At 42.1% G+C, this 16,078-nt stretch overlaps 1 non-coding gene and 1 pseudogene across 1 annotated transcript; both read left to right on the forward strand.

Moving 5' to 3' along the window:
- Positions 1–900: 900 nt before the first annotated feature.
- On the forward strand, positions 901–9,346 carry LOC145234121 (zinc finger MYM-type protein 1-like; annotated as a pseudogene).
- Positions 4,278–4,478, forward strand: LOC145235273 (U2 spliceosomal RNA). Its single transcript, XR_013861772.1, has one exon. It is a non-coding gene; the product is annotated as a U2 spliceosomal RNA (small nuclear RNA).
- Positions 9,347–16,078: the final 6,732 nt, after the last annotated feature.

Here is a 16,078-nt window from a genome sequence, read left to right on the forward strand (position 1 = left end):
ACAGTCCGTAGGATAACGGATGGTAACAAAGGGGGGGTTAGTTGCGGGATCGACCCTTCAATTGTGGAGGCTAAATTTCGTGCTGACCTCAAGCCTCCAGTCCAGGGGGACACGACCGAACCCCTGCCTGATTGGATGGATGTCCTGGAGCTTGGTAGTCCTGCGTCGCGTTCGGCGCTTGATGATGCGGACGACCGGCCAATATCGCCCAGCGAGGTCGAGATGGTTCTCCAGAATGTTGATACAGCTGGCTCCGACGGCCTGTCGTATGGGTTTTGGAAAGCATTCGATCCAAAGGATCTTAGACTCTCGAGGCTTTTCGAGATCTGTAGGTCGAGTCGCCGGGTTCCAAGCCAGTGGCGATCGTCGAGGGTCACTCTGATTTGCAAAAATCCGGAGGGGAACCTCGACGATTTGTCCAACTGGAGACCCATCTCGATCTGCCGTAACATCTATAAAATCTATGCGGCGGTATTGGCTCGTCGTCAGCAGAGTTGGGCGTTGGAGCGTGGCGTCGTCTCTGCTGAGCAAAAGGGCTTCATGACGGTCGAGGGCACGTTCGAACATGTGTTCATGTAAGATGCTGTGCTGGCTGACGCGAAGCTACACCACAAAGATCTCTTTGTAGGGTGGCTGGACATCAAAAATGCCTTCGGCAGTATTCGGCATGATTGTATCCGCAGAGTCATGCGAGCCATGGACGTACCCGAGTACTTGAGCGAATGCATCTCGGATGTCTACGTCGGTAACACCTGTGCTGTTATAGAACGGCCGTCGGTGTGACCGGCGAGATACCGGTGGGTAGAGGAGTCCGCCAAGGCTGCCCTCTTTCCGGGATTGTGTTCAATCTTGTTTCGGAAGTATTAGTCCGTGGTATAAAATCGCTTGACAGTTGCGGCTATGCATTCTCCTGTGCTTGGAGTCTTTTCCCAAGTACTGGCATACGCTGACGACGCGTGTCTCATTGCCAGCTCAAGAGCGCAGTTGTGCGAGCAGCTGAAAGTGTGTGAAAAATTCACCGACTGGGCCGGTATCCACTTTAATTCCAAGAAGTGTCGAGTGATGTCCCAGGTGATGCGTAGCAGACGTCGGGTGCGTGATCCGGAACCTTTCCTGCTTTCGGGCGGTGAGGTAAAGGTGATCGCGCTCGAGGAATTCTACAAATACCTGGGCGTACGACAAGGATACCTCCCGGATGTAAGGTTTAACAACACCCTTACTCTGGCAGCCGAGCTAATAGAACGGCTCTTTAAGAGCAAGCTGGCTCCACACCAGAAGCTGCTCGCCCTCAAGCGGTTTGAGCTGCCACGTCTCAGCTTCATTCTCCGCTCACGGCAATTCCCGCGAAATCAGTTAAGGAAGGTCGATCGCGTTGTGCGGTTGTGTTTACGGCGCGCGTACCGTTTGCCCACCAGAACCTGTGCGGCGTTTTACCACACGTCTTCGGACAGTGGTGGTCTGGGTGTACCGTCCCTCCTACATGAAGGAGATATTTTGGCGGTCACCCAAGCATACAATATGCTCACGTCGCCAGACTGGCGGGTAGTCGCCGTTGCACGTGGTCGACTGGAGTCACTGACGAAACGGGCTAGTCCGTCAGGGGAGGTGAGTGTCAGTGCGATGCCGGCTTTCCTATCAGGGGGCTCCGTTCGTGGAAACTCTTCAGACAAGAGTGGATGCCTGGAAAGGGACCTGTTCACGTATGTGCGCAGGGCCTCGCCCAGGTTGAAACTTCGATTTGTCGAGGGCGTAACGTCTGGTGGCAAGACGTTGGCCCCTGGCAACCGGGGAGTACTCACCAGAACACTCCATCAAATGGCTTCCACCAGTTGGAGAGAGGAGTGGGCCCGTCTTCCCGATCAGGGGAAGACTGTAAGTGCTCACTCCCTGTATGGTTATTCTAACCACTGGCTGAAGAAACCGGGGGCTCTGACCATCCCAGAGCAAATATTCGCCATGAAAGCCCGCATGAACCTCCTTCCCGTGAAGAAGGTCCGGTCACGGTTCAGGAGGCGTGTCCAACATAACTTGCGGTGCTGTCGCTGCGGTCATGAGATCGAGTCCCTCCCCCACGTCTTAAACCATTGCCAACCAGTGATGCCGGCAATCTTGTCGCGTCACAATGGTATCATGGAGGAGGTACTGAGTCGTATCCCACCAGGGCTTTTCACCAGGATTTCCGTTGACCGGGTTTGTTCGGAGCACGCGTCGGCGACTGTGAACAATGCTTCGTAAAGACTTGGAATCCATTTGAACCCGGAACCACAGCCCTCGCCGCCACCACATTTTTTCCCCCCTTACAAATCGACCCGGCGGTGAAATGGGGCGCCACATCGGAATCTCTAAAGTGGAACTTTGGCGCCCCCTTACACATCAACAATGTTGAAACTAAAATCCGCCGGGCGGCGCAAAAGTGTCCTGCGCTTTGTAGGCAGCAAATTGCCTAAACCACACATGCAAACAAACACTACTGATACCCTGTTTTATAATTTTATTTTTTGTTCTAGTTTAATGCACCCTTTGGTTTTTTTTATTTCATACTATAAGGCAGGGGCGGGCAACTTCTCCAGTCGGCGGGCCTGATATGGGAAAATGAAGTACTTGGCGGGCCGGATTCCTGAATCGATACATTAATCGCGTATTTATCCAGTGATTTAAAACGGATTTTTGACCACCTAAACCAGTGGTCTTCAACCATTTTAGCGAAATCACCCCATTGCTAGGGCACTGGCTCAATATCGCCCCCATTGTTATTTTTTAAAGTTCTTGACTCTTGAGCATTTGCATGCAATTAGATTTACCCAGCACCAACGAATGCTTATGTTAACAGTTAAAACCCAATTTAATTGCTACAACAACACTGAGGGTCAATTTCACGCAATTCTAACGCATCCACGCAAAGTTTGTGACATCATAGACAAGATAACATCATACGATTGTGCGCAAACAATAGCTATTTTTGTTATTTTGATTAAAAGTAATGGGGCATTACTCGGCAGAAGAGAAACCTATACTTTCCACATTGATAACTTAAACTAGATTTATCAAATTTAAGGATGATACAAAAACTTCGCAGTTTTTGAAGCGCTAGCAGACCTATAGAAAGTGTAAAAGTGAAACAAGTTTGAGGGAAAGCTCGTTACCGTTATATTAAAAAGGTATAGCCGGTCACCATACATAGCTTTAACAAAGCGTCCACTGTGGCCAAATAAACAGCCCAACCTTGCTCTCGAGATCGCAAAAAGTACAAACAAATCGCCACAAGCAATTTATTTAAATAGAGGCAAAAGCTGATGCCCAACATGTACCCGGTGTTTGCAAGACAAATAAAATTTGCTCGTAAGTCAGCCTAGTCTCACAATTCTTGTATATTTTTAAACAATCAGTAATTTTGAAATCGCCCCCCTTGGAAGTAAAATCGCCCCCCAATCCCGAAAATGTCACTATCGCCCCCGTTGAAGAACCCTGACCTAAACCAAATAGAATCAAGAACGTCACAATTACAATACAGTTCAAACAATCAAACTGATATAACATAAAATTATTCCCCACAGCAAATTTAATGCATACACCACAGACTTTGATACCGCTATAACACTAACTAGGCTACACGTGTGGAAACAAAGGAAACCGTGAAAGCAGGCCACACACAAGGTTGGCGGTTATGTCGTAACAATAGATGTATGGTGCAATGGTAACAACGGCGGGAAACTTTTTGCTATTGGGGAGCGTTACTGTCCGTTACAACTATAATTTGACGTAGTATGCAAGTAGTGGGGTATTGCGGCAGACTGTGGCCGCGGGCCACATTACCATGTAAATCCCAGAAACTGTCTGCGGGCCGCTCAAAATCCCGTCGCGGGCCGTATGTTGCCCGCCCCTGCTATAAGGTATGTTGATACAAAGTATATATATATATTTATATGTTTCTTTTTTTCTTTCTTCACCATATATAATATTTTACAAACAGGTCCGCTAGCTTCCCCCTGCAGCCCCGCATTTTTACAGGAACTACTATACCACTAACCCTAATGAACAACTTTTTCAACTGTTTACTGCGGCGGTGCCACCCTTGCCACTCTTGTTTTTCTTTGCTAAAATTTGTTTGCCCTCGATTTAAAAACACTGTAATTCACTTGTATTTGGTGTGCACCGCCGCCGTAAAATAAAACAAACACAAATACATATATCACCCACCGTCCTAGGGCGGTGGAGGCCGTGCGTGCAACGCAATTCTATTCGATCGGCGATGCCTCCGCAATATTTATTGTACAGCGATTTTTCGTCACAATGAAATAAACGAGGTGTAGAGTCAAAAAGTCTGTTCTTCTCAGTTTAATACCTGGGACGCAAGCGATTCGCTTGCATGTCTTTGTATTAACCTGATTTTTGGACAGGGGGTATGGTGCCGAGGCTTGCCTCGCCCTGCCCACGGGTTGTCCTGGTATTGCACTACCTGCAGGCACGGCCCACATTCCCACTTTGGTGGGAAAATCAAGCAATTCATCCCAGTTCTTCTTCGTATATTGTTGTCAACCCTCTTTTCCATTTCTCTGCTCTCACCTCGTAGCAAACATTTCCATGCCCTAAAACCGTCGCAAGCCTGCTGTTCTAATTACTACGTACCGTACCACCCGCCGATTGGGAAACAATCGGGCGTAGAGAAAACGTCCGTTTACGTCGGCGTTTTCACAACAAACGCTAAAAAGGTATAGTTGAAGAGGGTCGATCTTGAAGTTAACCAAATCATACTTACCTGTAGTGGTTGGTGTACAGTCAGCCGGAACCTTTTTTACCACCACCAGCCCACAGGCCCGCCATCTTGTTTTTGTTCAAACGTACCGCAACCCTAAGTTCTGTGCCTTTTATACCGTGTCATTAATTTGTTATTGTTTTCGTAGTTTGTTTTAGTTGTTTATCTTGTATCAGATAAATCGTTGTTAAAAGTATTGTTAATATTTAATTCATTTTGTAATTCTGACCTTGTTTGTTTTCTGTTAAAATATATATATATATATATATATACTGTAGGCCGCCATTTTGGAACCTCCTAATCAGGGGCGGATCTAGAAAAAAAATTAGGGGGGTGTTCGCGATTTACACGTCGGTCGGTTACTATTTTGCCATGCTTTCACATGCCATCCTGTCGTCACGTCAAACTGCTCCACTGTCTCTTTGTTGTTCACCGTTACTCTTGCCCTAATAAACACTGCAGGTGGCAGACACGTGCAACCGCTAGCCGAAGCGTCGTAGCACCGGTTCCGTTTGCCACAGTGTGACCAAATTTTTTTCAACGAATCACAAACATTTTACAACGAAAATCTTTAAATTACACAATGGGTACAATAAATAGTGTAAATGATATTTCTGTGTTTTATACTACTGAGACTTCAATCAGCTTGATTTTTTAGTTGATGTGCGGCAGGTTTGTTACTTACATTTACGTGATTGTTAAATATTGACCTGAATAAAATTTTAAATTCTATTTATTTTCGATAGAAAATGTAAAATCGTAACTTAGTAACGCCTAAAATGCCGTGTCAAACTTGACCACCTCAAAAAATGTGCATTTGGAACACTGAAATGATACAACATTACTTCCAGCAGATTTATAATTATTCCATCACAGTGATATTGAAAGAAAACAAGCTTTATGACGCAACAGTTACAATAAGGTGGGAAAAGTCATTGTAGCTTGGCAGATTTTGTGACCAGGATATGTATTTTTTGGAAAAACGTATGCTATATTGATAAAGTTAGAAGAGTGCAGCTATAAATTTAAATAACGTAATGACATAGTTTTTCCAGCACATTTAGCATCTGCTAGATTATTGTGTTATAGCTGTTACTAAGCACAGTGTTTAATATAGAAACTTGCAATTACGTCGGCGAATACAATAGTAAAACCAGTTGTCACATAGAAAGAATTTGTACATGTTATTTTACAGAGTTACAGTAGGCATAAAAAAGAAACATGAGGCAGTCAAGTTTAGTCTTTTTTCAAGAGTAATCAGGCCTCTTCCACCCCACAGCATACACCATCAGACAGCGAGCCAGTCGACCGTAATGAGGCAGTATCGTCTCCATCTAGCCACAGCACTCAAAAAGCTTCTGTCTCTTCTACTGCGACCGAGTCTCACTTCTCATTAGAATCTATTGGATCCGACATTGGCCAATTAGCCACAGCTCCACACCCGCCTCATGCTGAGATAAAGCTTCAGGTACTTAGTAACCCGTGGGTTCCCCCTGAAGGCTACACGTTTCCAACATTTACTCGTGTCGTGAACGGAAAGATGCGCAAACAAAGCATTGTTCGTGAATGGTTCCAAAAGTTTCCGTGGCTGTCATACAGTCTAACAAAACAAGGCCTGTTTTGTCGACAATGTGTCCTTTTTGCCCCAGTCAGCGTGCGTGGATCAAGGCTTGGCAATCTTGTTCGTGACCCATATGGCGTGTCAGCAACGCAGATAACAAAAGGAATTGTAAATCTTGAAAAGCATTCGCTGGAGTCTTATCATATTGACGCGGACGGAAAAGCTTGCGACTTCATTCGAATGTATACCTCAAACCGTGGAGATGTGGTCAACCAAATGACTGCTCACTCTAGTGAACTTGAAGCGTTACGCAATCAATTCTTAAAGTCTGTCGTTGCCACTATTAAGCTGTGCGGAAGACAGGGCTTACCGTTACGTGGACATCGGGATGATGGTCGTTTGAATTCGTCTGATGCACAAATAAATGATGGCAATTTCAAGGCGCTTCTTAGGTTCCGTGCAGACGCTGGCGATTCCGCAGTGGAGCTATATCCAAAAAGGACACCATCTAATGCAACGTACACCAGCAAAACGATTTAAAATCAACTGATTGAACTATGTGGCAACTACATACGAGCTACTTTAGTTAGCGACATAAATCAATCCTTTTATTTTCCCCTCCTTGCTGACGAAACTACAGATGTCGCAGGTAATGAGCAGTTGTCTATCACTGTACGATATCCCAAAAACAAGTCCGTTAATCCGCTTCGACCTGATTGGTGTATTAAAGAGGTTTTCCTTGGTTTTGTTCAAGTAGAGGATCTGTCAGGGGAGAGTTTAGCGCGAACTCTAATCGAATCACTTGTTCGCTGGGGTATTCAGATCAGCGGTTTGCGCGGTCAGGGGTACGACGGCGCTGCCAACATGTCGGGACGATTTCGTGGCGTCCAGTCGTACATTCTGCAAAATTATCCGCTTGCTTTTTACACCCATTGTGCATCACATTGTCTGAATCTGGTTTTAATGCACTCTTGTGAAGTGAAAGATATTCGGAGAGCCTTGAAGGTTCTATCCGACGTGATCAACTTCTTTCGTTCCTCACCTAAACGTCAAACTATTTTAGAAGCTGCCGTTAAAAATCATTTTCGTGGTGATACTACAACCAATGCCACCAAATTAACAAAGTTGTGCCAAACCAGATGGGTGGAGCGCCACAAGGCGGTTTTAAAGTTTTTGTTGTTGTACCCGTGTATTTTGCAAGCGCTTCTGCAAGTAGAAGAATTCCTCAATAACAGTGTGTCGTCACAAGCCGAAACGCTTCGACGACAGATCACTTCATTTTCATTTTTGGTCACAATACAAACACTAAAGTTAGCCACCGAAACTCTACTTGCCTTGACAAAGGCTTTGCAGAAAGAAAAAATGGATGTGGTCTCAGCAAGCGAAGAACTACGTGAAGTGAAATCAGTTTTGCAGAATTTACATCTCGGGCAATTTAAGCAAGTGTTTGAAAAAGCAAAGTATCTAGCCCACCAGCACAATGTTCCCGTCCGTTCCCATCGTTTCGGTGCTAGCGATAACGAAGAAGATATAATCCAGCACTTTTACAACAACATGTTTGTACCCTTTGTATCTTCGTTAATAGAAGGCATGGATGCACGTTTCAGTACGATGTTCCGAACTGCTGCAAAAATTAACCAATTATTGCCGATATTTTTACGTAAGTGTAATTAAGTAAGAGTATAATAGCCTACCAGTTAAGATGGCAGGTATAAACGTAAGATATTTGTAAAGCAGTTACCCGTTTGTTTCTGTGTACTTTTTAAGTTTTGTTATTCTTTCCATCTGGATGGGACAGATTGCGATGTCGAAAAATTTCAAGAGGTTGCCAGACTGTATGCCAATGACATAAAGCCTGAAGACTTTTTGCTTGAGTTGCCCAGGTGGCATCGCAAATGGAACTCAGTGGAAATGGCTTTTTCTGACGACGCTTAACAGGTGCAGTCCACTCCTTTTCCCCAACATCTTTAAGTTACTGAAGGTTGGTTTGTAAAAGAGTTTATGTCCAAATATTGAAGAAGTATTATTTGTTGTATCAAACAAAACGTCTTTTGCAGATATTTTGGACACTTCCTGTGACTACAGCCACGGTTGAAAGATCCTTTTCAAATCTTCGTCGCCTTAAAATGTATTTAAGAAATACGTTGGTCCAGGATCGTTTAAATCAGTGGTTCTTAACCGGTGGGTAATTACCCACTAGTGGGGAATTTGAGGATTTCAAGTGGGTAATTTGAAGTTGGGTTTGTTGTTCCATGTGTACTCCACTGGTTCTTAACCGCTGGGAAATTTCCCACCAGTGGGAAATTTAATGTTTTCAGAGGGAAATTATGTGAGTCGGGGGTCACCAAACTCGGGCCAGCGGGTCGAATCCGGCCTTGAATTAACCATTAAAAGTTAATTTAATCCAATTTTTTTCCACAACAACATGTAAGATTAATATCACCTAGTTCTACAAGACGCAGAAAATCAGAAATTTGATTGTTACGTCACAGACATTACTAAAAGTATCAATGACTGTGTTGTTGTTCACGAATAAATGCCTTTCCTCTGTTGATTGTGATGGAGTAAATGACTAATGCAAGCACATGAGACTCTCCAATATTTCACACAAATTTACTTCCTCACGAAAGCACAATTCAAACTTAATTAGATTGCAGTGTACCTGTAACGTCCCGACCAAATTGCTTCAAAATTATTTCAATCGAAGAATACTGTTTTGTTAATGTAGATCACAGTACGCCAGGCCCATTGAAGGCGCTATACCGAAGCTTCAGGGCTGATCCCAGTTATGAATTTATGTTCATCTTAATTGTTAATGTAGGACACAAAATATCAGCATAAAAATAACAGGGGGGAAATTTGAACTTGATGATTGACTTTAGTGGGAAACCACACCAAAAAGGTTAAGAACCACTGGTTTAAATGGACTTGCGCTGTTGAACATCCATATTGACATCCACATTCCTGATGAAGCCATTGTGGACGAATTTCTGAGAAAAAACCGTCGAAAACTAAAAGCCTGACTTAATCAAACCGAAGCATACTAACTTGTGTTGTATATAAAGTTTGCGTTTCTTGTTCTGTAACGTTTTCCTGTTTACCTGCTGCAAATAAACAACGAACCATTCTTAAACTCTTTTTACTTTCTTAAATAGGCAGATTGCTCAAGTAGTTCCATGCGTCTGAGCATCAACTGAACTAAAACTGCTTGAACGCAGTTGCATCATGCAATCACGCTTTGACACGTAACAATACGATAATTGTTGTGGTCAACAAAGCATTATGTGACAGACCTGTGAGTTCTTGTGGGCGCGTCAAAATGGCTATTTGTGGCTTGAAAGCAATCTTAAGGTCGTTGTCACGTAAAAATGCACAGGTAAAATTCTTCGAACGACGTATATCGATTGGGATTAGTGCGCACAAGATTCTTTTTTTTTCTGAGGGGGTGTCCAAACACCAAACACCCCCGTCTAGATCCGCCCATGGTACAGACTATTAATTGTATTTTAGTTTCTTGACTGCTATAATTGCTGCTTGCTGGCAAATAGCTTATAATTCCTTTTTTAAGTGCAAAACGCCTTCAACCTTTAAAATTTACAACACTCTCACTTAAATTTAAACCATATTATTAAATCTTGTGCTTCCTTTTTCCAACCAAACTGAATCATAAAGTTATAGTTTGGGCATGATAATTGATAGCTTCTTCCTTAATCCCAAATGATAACTAAGAAACTGTTTTTCTATTTAGTATTCTAGTTCTAGCACTGCAAGTGCAAGTCTTTTGGAAATATTGGTGTTCCTCAGAAAAATTGGCATCTTTTTCAGTGTTAAAAAGAACTGTTTTGCCTTTGAAGGAATCATGGAAACAGGAAAAAGGATTTTTCATCCTAGTAATTTAACTGTCAAAACATCATCTCTAGATTAATTAATTTCAAAGTAATCATGAACATCAGATCTACAGAAACATTTTTATTTGAGTAACTAACTTTTCTTTGTCAACAATAGGGTGTGCTTGGTGTCACTACTATCTTGTCTGTAGAATGTTCATTCTTAAGAAACACTTCCTGTGAAGCAATTTAGCAGCTACTGTTTAGACAAACAGTACATGTCCATTATATCAATACACATGATTGCACTTGGTTGCAAATACTGTCCACATGGTGTGTTAAGAAATCCACACTTTAAATTGTCTTCACTCTTTTTTTTGTCTTCATTTCAAAATTCCTGTTGCTTGCAGTTGTTTGTTCTGCATTTGATATTGCCTGAATTTCAGTGAGGCATTTAACTTCACAGTCACAAATTTAATGTTTCTTTGGTAGCATTAGGAACAAAAACTGAGTATTTCTTGGTGTTGCTTACTCCTGCATGACATTGGAGTAGCAGATGTTTTGTCCCATACTTTCATAAATCTTTTTAATTCAGTTATTTATTATAAAGGTTAATTGTGACTTTTAAAGGTGTTAGATGACCTATTTTCTTTTTCAAGGTGTTAGATGCACTTATTTAATGAAATGATAACTGTAAAAACTGAAACCCACTTACAGTCATCTTAAAAAGTCACGAATAACAGTCAAACAATAAATTTAATGATAGCAAAATAATTATTTAACTGCACTCACTGTCGAACTTAAAAACGAAGTACACGGGTTTGGCTCTGGACCTCACTGACGCGAAGCAGACAACACAACTAGCGCTACGTCACGGGAGGGGCTGCGCGAGCCACAGCCCCCTTTCGTCTATTTCGCCCGGCATGTAGCTTTTCCAAGTGCGCATGCGCACAACTGAAAACGTCATGAAACGTCACGAAACTGGAGCTGCAGCTCCGCCATAGATAACTTATTATTATTATTTTAAATTTTTTTTTTAAATAATACAAATTTTTTATTAATTTTATTTAAAATGCCGATTAATGCCATAAAAGTTATTCTTAGTATACACTGATCAAACATAAAAACTATATGTAAAGATTGTTTTGTATAACAACTTGGAATAGGAATGTCAAGTAAAAATACTGGGGGTGCTGCAGCTCCGCAGCCCCCTCGCACGAGCCGCCCCTGCAAGAGAGCACAGCTTAGTTGATTGGCCACCACTTCCGTTAACCTCCCTCTTACACGATTCTTCTTTTTCTTCCAAACTAAAGCCTTGTAGTGGCCTAAACCCCCATTTCGTTTGGACGCACAACTCGCGTGCTCAACCAGCATGCTTTTGAAGCTGTACCAGGTTTGGTTGCGTCCTGCAACTATGTTCTTTAAGCGTTCAGCGCTTATATCCAGACCGGAAGACAAACAATTTCCAGCTGTTTTGTCAATATTCATCAAAGATCTTTTGGCTAACAAAGGTTCCTTGACCTTTTTGATATATGGATGGTTCTCGCACAAATGTTGAAAACAAACTTCGCACCTTACCATTGCACCGTCATCATTTACATAAAATTCAAATCCGGATCCTTTTATTTCGTGCAAACATGTTGCATCTTCAAGAACTTTCAAGTTGTTCGCATCCTCGGTTGTGTTTGGTAGTTTTACGTCCTCTTCGGAAATTTTCATTTTTTTTCCAACTGATCAAGTTTGTCGCTTATTTGACGCATAAGAACATCCTGTCCAAACGATGTGCTTGCTTGCAGCAAAAGGTTCACGGTCGCTTTCTACGGGAAATCCCAGGGTAGATTGAATCGTTGCTGTTTGTAGGGAAGCGGACGGTGTTGATAGTGCACTAGTTGTCACCGACTCAGACGTATTTGCCGTCTGAGATACATTACTATCAGCTGCTTCTGTAATTGACATGGAAGAAGATGCGACATCTTCCGCGTCCGTTTCTTCGAATCGTGATGTTTGTATTGCCTTTCTTGCTTCGACCGCTTTAATATGGTCGTTTTGTACTATAAACTTTTTGGGGTTATACAATGCATCATTTTTGTGCACGGATTCCGCGTGTCTCTTTCGCGAGGCAGGGTTACCGCGAGAAATGGTCTTGTTACATTTTAAAACAAAATGTAAGTCCTCTTGTGTTCGTTTTGTGCTGGACTTTACTGAAGCAGGTTTGCTGCCGGACTTCCCATAATGAAACGAAGACAGAAACTTTTGTTTTTCAGATGAAGGTGACTTGCGTGGCGATGACATACTGAAATTTGCTTGATAATAATCATATAAAGGTAGCCTGCAGAATAATTAAACCCAAAAGATTATTGCTGCATTTAACTGCTACGTAATTCGTATTTTCATTTTGCACTATAAGCCTATAATGGTGTATTTAAAAACCGCCCAGACAACATCAACTACAATTCAACGGGCAACACTAAACGGAGGAATGGAGAAACGGAGAAACGGAGGAAAAAACACTAAAGAGAGGAAAATCCATGCACGGAGAAACGGAGGAAAACTCGCTACACTAAACGGAGGAAAATCCATGGACAGAGAAACGGAGGGAAATCCAATGATCGAAAGTGTTTGTGAGTTATATACGGAGGGAAATCCAATGAGCGAAGATGAAAACTGAAAGTGAAGGTTTTCGTGAGTAATAAACGGAGGAAAACTTTATAAACGAAGGTGTATGTGAGTTATAAACGGAGGAAAACTTTATAAACGAAGGTGTATGTGAGTTGTAAACGGAGGAAAACTTAAAGCGAAGGTTTTCTTGAGTTATAAACGGAGGAAAAGTTAAAGCGAAGGTTTTCGTGAGTAATAAACGGAGGAAAACTTTATAAACGAAGGTGTATGTGAGTTATAAACGGAGGAAAACTTTATAAACGAAGGTGTATGTGAGTTATAAACGGAGGAAAAGTTAAAGCGAAGGTTTTCGTGAGTAATAAACGGAGGAAAAGTTAAAGCGAAGGTTTTCGTGAGTAATAAACGGAGGAAAAGTTAAAGCGAAGGTTTTCGTGGGTAATAAACGGAGGAAAAGTTAAAGCGAAGGTTTTCGTGAGTAATAAACGGAGGAAAACTTAAAGCGAAGGGTTTCGTGAGTTACAAACGGAGGGAAATCCAATGAGCGACGGTTTTCGTATTTAATAAACGGAGGAAAACTTAAAGCGAAGGTTTACGTTAGTTATAAAGGAAGGAAAACTTAAAGCGAAGGTTTACGTTAAAGGGAGGAAAACTTAAAGCGAAGGTTTACGTTAGTTGCAAACGGAGGAAAACTTAAAGCGAAGGTTTACGTTAGTTACGAACGGAGTAAAAGTTAAAGCGAAGGTTTTCGTTAGTTACGAACGGAGGAAAACTTAAAGCGAAGGTTTTCGTGAGTTATGAGCGGTGGGAAAACTTGACAGGCGAATGAATGCTAAATTACTACTTTTAGCGCAGGTGTTGTAAGATCAAAGAAGAAGAACAGTGTTATTGTCTGGTGAAAAAATACACACAAAGCAATGCATTAATGAGCATAATAGACCATTATGCACAAAGCTTACAATATAACTTAACTTGCAAACGTTCACTTGAGATTCAAATGGAGGAAATCTTATGTGAAGGTGTACTTGTTTGCGAACGGAGAAAAGTGTTACATATTTAGGAATTATTTTTACAGACAACCAACGGGCTTTTATACACTTATACGTCCGTTTAACAAATTAGCAGAGATGTTACAACTTGGTCATGCTGTTCTTAGCTATGAAAGCGCAAGGAAAATGTTAAATAGTCCGTCGTCAGTGTCAAACTTGTGCGCAGTTACGCCAAAGGGTGGAGAGGGATATTTTTTTCAAGCACAGTCTGTAAAAAGTAAACTTGATTTCACCTGTGACCAGTACAGATTCATCTATCGTGGCTGTGGAAAAAATGTCAAGCATGGTATTTACAAACGATACTACCGCATCAAAGACCCCAAAGGGAAGTGCAAGGATTCCCTACATGGATTTCAACGCCACGTTTATTCCTTTTTGGATGCGGAAAAAAACAATCAGCAACCACCTGTATACCTTGTCCAATACGCTGGTGACGAAAATTTGCATACTGACTCTGTTCATGGCAACTCTAAAATAAAAACTGGGATTTTCTTCTCAATGTCAAAAGAAGCTATGGCCACAATAAAAGAAGACGACAACAACTCAGCAAAGTCCACGTATTCAAAACTTCAAGTAAAACAAAGTACACTGGCAGACCAAACAAGAATGCCCACAGATCGACCGCGTGATCGCAAACAGTGCGAAAACGCCAAGTACATTGCAAAATCGACAGGAAAAATAACACGTGATGAAATATTTAGCACGATTGAATTCGCCAATCAAACCGACAATTTTGTGAGAAAATTGGAAATTCATCCCAATCTGGTGGTCTATGTTGCCCATGACCAATTATTGAAGGAAGCGGCAGATATCATAAAAATTTCACTGAAAAATCCGGATTTGCCTCAACTTATTTCATATGACACAACCTTTCTGATGGGTGATTTTTATATATCTGTTCTTGTTGGAAGAAATACAAAGCTGACGGGCGACCCAATATTCCCAATGGCATTTATGATTCATGAAAGAAAATTCATGACATGTCACGAGCAATTTTTTCGGGAAATGTTTCCGTTATTGCGTCTTACTGGGGCCAAAACAATCCCGTTTGTTACGGATCGTGAAAAAGGAATCACAAAACCGTTGGCGTCCTTCTTTCCAAATCTTCCCAATATATTTTGCACCAATCATGTGCTTCGTGACGTTGAGTTCTGGGTGAAGAAAAACGAAGGAAAGCGACGTGACATAAAAGTATTAAAAGACGACTTAGCGCAATTAATAAACTCTGCTGACATCACAATATTTGACAAGAGATACGAAATTCTATCAAGCACCTGGACGCATGTTTTCAAAGAATATTTTGAAGCAAATCTTAAAGAAGACCTTGTTTGTCACTGTTGTGACTTTGTCACACACAAGTTCGCCGCGTTTAGGAATGGGGCTGCGACAAATAATATAAGTGAATGTATGAATTTTGTCATAAAAAGTAATGTACAGCACCAAGAGTTGCCCTTGGATACAATGATCATGGCATTTCATGAGATGCAGGGGGTTTACTTGTACGATTTTCAGCGGGCGCTCTCTGGATACGGCGATTACCAGTTGAAGGCGGAGTTTGTGCATTTGCGAACCCATCATTCTGACATCAAAATTCCGGCAATTCGAAAACTTGATGACATTGTAAAAGAAATATTGGACAGTAGGCCAGTTCTCAAGTCAGTTGAAAAAAATACCCAATACAGGCTTACGCAACGAGCAATGGCAAGAATGTGTGTCAAACAGGGACTAATAGGATTCACGTCTACTACGGGTTCGTTTTCTGTTTGTTCTTTAAACAAAAAAACTGTTCACGGTGTGAAATATTTTCCGAAACCATCCAAATGCTCTTGTCCCAGTACAGGAAAGTGCTATCATATTTTGGCTGTTGAAATTGCTCTTCAGGACAATTCTGCCGTTAAAGATGCTGCCACTTACTCACTGACACTAATGAGGAAACGTCGGCGTGCAAATGAGAAAAAGTCAGGAAGAAAAAGACCACGGGCTAAAGACCACGACTACACCGTAATTCCAGCGCCGGATGCGGAAGATCCCATTGACAGAAAATTATTACAGAACAATCACTCGACCCCGTTAAAAAATAGCCCACCTCCAACTTTAAACTGCTCATTTGAAGATATTCCAGCACTGTCTGATAACAATTCCTGTGCTGAGGTATCCATGCACTTAAGCGAAGTCGCGCCATACCCATGGTTAGTGTTGCCAATCGCTGAAACGTCTGACGATGAGGTAGAAGGGGCTGCAAAATGCATTCTCGGGGAAGGTCATCTGTACG

The sequence above is a fragment of the Phallusia mammillata genome, chromosome 6, assembly GCF_965637545.1.
Source record: "Phallusia mammillata chromosome 6, kaPhaMamm4.hap1.1, whole genome shotgun sequence".
Lineage (NCBI taxonomy): Eukaryota > Metazoa > Chordata > Ascidiacea > Phlebobranchia > Ascidiidae > Phallusia > Phallusia mammillata.